Source organism: Fukomys damarensis, unplaced genomic scaffold (genome assembly GCF_012274545.1).
Source record: "Fukomys damarensis isolate Sample0158 unplaced genomic scaffold, DMR_v1.0_HiC HiC_scaffold_17, whole genome shotgun sequence".
NCBI classification, from domain to species: Eukaryota; Metazoa; Chordata; class Mammalia; order Rodentia; family Bathyergidae; genus Fukomys; species Fukomys damarensis.
This window is the reverse complement of record NW_022900929.1, coordinates 66,968,049-66,973,435: the sequence shown is the minus strand read 5'-3', so window position 1 is coordinate 66,973,435 and position 5,387 is coordinate 66,968,049.

Here is a 5,387-nt window from a genome sequence, read left to right as displayed (position 1 = left end):
TCCTCCTCCTCCTCTCTCTCCCTCTCTCCTCCTCCCTCTCTCTTTCCCTCTCTCTCTCTCCCTCTCTCTCTCTCTGTTTCTCTCTCCTTCATTTCTTACTGCTAACCAAATACTTTAAAAAACCAGTTATGAAAAAAAAGAGAGAAGTACTTGGCATAAATATGTCATAAGACATGAAAGAGCAGATCCTAAAATTATAGAATACTGCTCAGAGACATTAAAGAAGCTAAAAGAGAAATAGACAATCTTCGTGCTTAGAAAAAAAAAGTATTGTTAAAATGTCAGATTTCTTCTAATTTATTTGCTCATTTTCCTCAAATACAACATAAATCACAATCTTAGCAGCCCTTTTTTGTGTGGAAATTGAAACACTGATTTTAAAATTCATATAAATGCAAAGGATGAAATCAGGCAAAGCAAAGATGAAAATATACAAAGTTGAAAGAATAATACTACTAGGCTTCAGGATTTAATGTAAAACAGCAATAATGAAAATAATGTGCTATAGATAGAAATATAAATAAATCAGTCATAAACATAGAGACAGAATTAGACCCACACTTTCCTGGAAAGCTGACTTTTACAAAGTTGGGAAGACCATTCAGTGGGGCAGAGTCTTTACAACAAATAGTTCTAGCACAATTGTGTATACAATTGCAACTCATTTGCTCAACAATGCATAACACAGTCCTTCAATCAAATGGAAACTTTATGAATAAATGAGTAATAGCAAAGGTAAACTGAAGCTGAAGTTATAAGCACACTGTTGTTTCTCAAAATTTTCTTCTGAAAAAATGACAGAAGACAGTATATTCCCACGATCCACACTCAAAAATCTATAGTCTTCTTGCACACAAATAACAGACTCACGGAGAGAGAAATTAGGAAAATTATCCTTTCACAATATCACCCAGAAAAATGAAAGATTTAGGAATGGAAGCAAAAATCTCCTACATTGAGAACTACAGCATTCTGGGGAAAAAAACATCAAAGAGGATATAAGAAAATGGAAAGACATCCCCTGTTCCTGGTTAGGAATAACCAATATAGTGAAATACCCATACTTCCAAAACTGCACAGCATGGTATTGGCAAATAAAAAGACCTGACAATCAGTGGAATAGATTCAAAGATACAGAAACAACTCCAGACATAGTCAGCTACCTCATATTTGACAAAGGAGCCAACCATCTTCACTGGAGGAAAGATTGTCTCTTTAATAAATGGTGCTGGAAAAACTGGATTTCAACCTGCCAAAGATTAAAACTAGACCCTATCTTTCACCATTCACTAAACTAAAATCAAAGTAGATTAAAGTTCTAAATATTAAAACAGAAATACTAAACTTGCTGGAAGATAAGTTAGGAAGAACTCTCAAAGTCATTAGCATAGGAAAAGACTTTATGAACAAAATCTCAGCAGCACAGGAACTAGCACAAAGAATCAACTACTGGGTTCTCTTCTTATTAAAAAGCTTCTGCACTGCAAAAGAAACCATCAACAGAGCTAAGAGACAACCTACAATGTGGGGAAAAAATTTTATCAGCTGTTCCTCAAAGGACTACTATCTAGAATATATAAAGAACTTTAAAAAATCAGAGCCTCAAATATAAAGACCAAATATAAAAGTGGGCACCTGAAATGAACAGACATTTCTCAGACAAAGATGTAAAGGTAGCAAATAAACACATGAAAAAATGTTCAGTATCACGGGTCATTTGAGAGATGCAGATGAAAACAACACTGAGATTCCACCTCACCTCAGAAAGAAAGGCTGCTATCAAGAAATCACACAATAACAAATGTTGGCAGGGTTGTGGGGAGAAAGGAACCCTTCTCCATTGTTGGTGGGAGTGCAGGCTGGTGAAACCACTGTGGAAATCAATATGAAGACACCTCAAAAAGTGGATTAGAGGACCCATTTGACCCAGCTATCCCCCTGTTGGGTATCTTCCCAAAAGAATTAAAAGAATCATACCACAGTGATATATGAACCCCCATGTTTATAGGGGCACAGTTTGTAAAAGTAAAGCTTGGAAATAGTCCCAGTGCCCATCAACTTGAGATTAGATAAAGAATATGTGCTTTTTTTTTATAAAATGGAGTACTACTCAGCCATAAAGAATGAGAAACTAGACATTTATAGCTTCATGGATGAACTTTGAGGCCATACTCTTAAGTGAAATAAATAGGACCCGCATGTGTAAATACCAAATACTTTCCCTGGTGTGAAAAACTAAAAGTGTAAATAAGGATCAAAATGTATAATTGATAACATAAAATAGGAAGAAAAGGTCTAAAGTTGTAGGGGAAGTAGGAGGGATGGGGGGAAAGGAAAAAATGGAAACAAAGTCTTTATAAATAGGGAGAGTTGAGGGCTTGAAGAGAAGACAGGGAATGGGAAAAAAATAAGAACCAAGACACATCACATAAAGATGCAAGTTCCCAATGATGAAGGTAACTGTACCGTATGCCTAAAATGTATCAATAAACTTAGCAAATGAATGAGTCATTCTGAGTGAAAAAAAGCTGATATATTACATTAATTCTAGAAATTTCAAATTACAGTGATAGAAACTCTATCAGTGGTTTCATGGACTCCAGAGCAGGGATAAGTGTATGAGAGGAATCACCAAGAGATAGAAAGAAACTCTGAGGTGCTATAAATACATTTTTCTTATTTGGACATGGAGACTGTTTTATGGTGTACATACATATTATAATTTACCAAACTGTATACTTTATGGACTATTTCTTGTAAGCCAATTATACTTTAATAAGCATGTTAGAAAAGAAAGAACTCTATTAATTGGCAATGTCTGTATTAGGCAGGTAAAAAGGAGACAAGGAAAACTGTAATTTTTACATTGTTCTTTTCAGAAAAATTTCAGCTTCAGGTTATAAAAGTTGTTTGAGCTTTTTTCACTTCTAGGAAACTAAAATTTTAAAAAAGTCCTCAGGGTCTTAGAGACACAATAGTCCTGTAATAGAGCCTTGGGTCTGTGCTTTTAATTGCATTGCATCCTTCCGACTGCCACTGTCAAGAAAACAGCATTAGTGGTGGGCAGCTGTGGATTTAAAGCACACGTACAAGGCTTGCATCCTAGCATAGCCTGCAGATGGGTAACCTGACAGACTAGGGTTATGCGTCCTAGATCACCCATCTGGAAGACATCCCCAAGACCCCAAACCCAGCTCAGATCATAACATGCATCTCTCTCCCATGAAACCTTGCACACCATTCTCTCTGTCTCTCTCTCTCTCTCTCTCTCTCTCTCTCTCTCTCTCTCTCGAACAGACTTTTAAAATTCTGCCTAACAAATGTCTTTAATTCTCTCACTGACGAATCTCAAAAATTATTTTTCTGTGACAGTCAACCTACCCTGTGGGCAGTCAGTTCAGTTTCCCATCTCCTCTTTGAGTGACATCCTTGGACCCTGTCCAGTGACCAGTGTGACCAAATGGGGCATAAATATTAGGAGGCAGGATAAACTGAAGCATCTCAAGATATATAGCCAAGACTGAAAATCTTAACATAAATAATCCTATCCCCAGTAGTACATAGATAACAGAAGGAACTAAGTCCTGGTTCAATCACATAGCTAAATAAGTAAACCAAAGAACTTAGGCTAAGAGGCGTCCATTTTTTTCTTCCAAAGTGAATCTACCTTCCCAAGTTGTGCTTCCTGCCTCCACTGTCTTCAGGAACTTGATCCAGCAGTTACCCCCTTGTCCTTGTGCATCTTCCTATGCTTGGCTGTTTGGTTCTCAGATGTTTAAGATACATTTCACAGAACAAAACTAAAAGAAGTTTTTTTTTTTTTTTTTTTTTTAAAAGGCAAAACACAATAACCCCCACAGCTCCTGCTATTCTTTATTGCTCTGGTAATTTGCTCTAATCCTTTTGGAAGAGGTGTTTACACTCAGTCAGGTGTATCCTCCTCTCAACCAATTCCATTGACATAGCTATAGCTCAGGCCAAAAATACTTGATTTCTCATAAATCTATTGAGCAGTATTCATCGATCTGATCCTCTTTACGGTGTCCAACTCCACAATGAAAACTCCTTCTTAAAAATGTTCCCTCTGAGCTCTTTTAATATTCACCATCTAGTGTCTTCTCAGAGTATGTAGTTGTGACAGCTCATCGTCCCTTTAAAGTCCATCTTCTCACAGTTTCTTAAACCTCACTGTGACCTGGGCTAATAGGCCTATTTCAGTTCCTTTATCTCACTGGCATCTCCAGCTCAATTGGAATCCTTCCCTTTTCCTTCTTACTTAGCAGCCCCTTGGCCGTTCAGCATAAAGAAGGCTAAGTTCCCCTTTTTCTACTTATCATATTTAATCAGTCATCAAGTGTTACTTATGTATTAACTTCAATGACTGTTCAAATTACCCTTCCTCTTAATGCCTCCATCTTTGTTTAGCTCCTTCGCTATGTCTCCTTTGGCAATTCTTAACTGACCTGTCTCCATTCTTGGTCCACTCCAATCTACTGGCATACATCCACCAGCGTAACTTTTCAAAAAGTAATTCTAACGCCACCCTTTATTCTCTTTCAAAAAGAGAGAGGTGGGGAAAGGGTAATCAATAAATACTAAGTTACAATTAGTTATGAGAGGTTCTGGTGTACTATTGCACATAGGTTAACTACACATAACAATTGTGTATTGTGCATTTTACAAAGCTAGAAAACATTTTTAACATTTTAAGCACAATTAAAAATAAGGGTTTAAGAAGATAGAAGTGCTTAACTTGATTTATCCACTACACAATGTATACATGTATTAACACATCACATGGTACAGCCAATTAATACATACAATTTTTATGTTTTCATGTATCAGCTAAAAATAAATTTAGAAAATAAAGACATTCGGAAAATAAATAAAAATAAACTTTTCAGCCAGGCATGGTGGTGCATACCTGTAATACCAGCACTCAGGAGGCTGAGGCAGGAGGATCCCTGTGAGTTCAAAACCAGCCTGGGTTACACAGTGAGTTCCAGGTCAGTCCCAACTACATAGTGAGACCCTGTCTCAAAAAACCAATCAATCAATCAATGAATTAATTAATTAAATAAACTTTTCATTCCTTATCCATTATTGACAGGCCAACGTTTGAGTTTTTTAGTTGTTGGCTTTTGCTTTGTTCTTGCTTAAGTCTTCCCAAACCTGTCCCTTTCTCTCTAAGCACTTTGAATACTTGGCACTCCTTTCAACTCCCTAAGCAGTGTGTGTTGGTCATTTTGTGGTGGCTGGCACGTGTCTGCCACACACAAGTTAAAGGAGCAAACATGGCAGTTCGTTTGTTTTGTCTTGTTTGGTTTTGATGATTTTAGTCCATGGTCAACCGACTGTAAAATGGCATGGTGGAAAGAAAGCTTCCA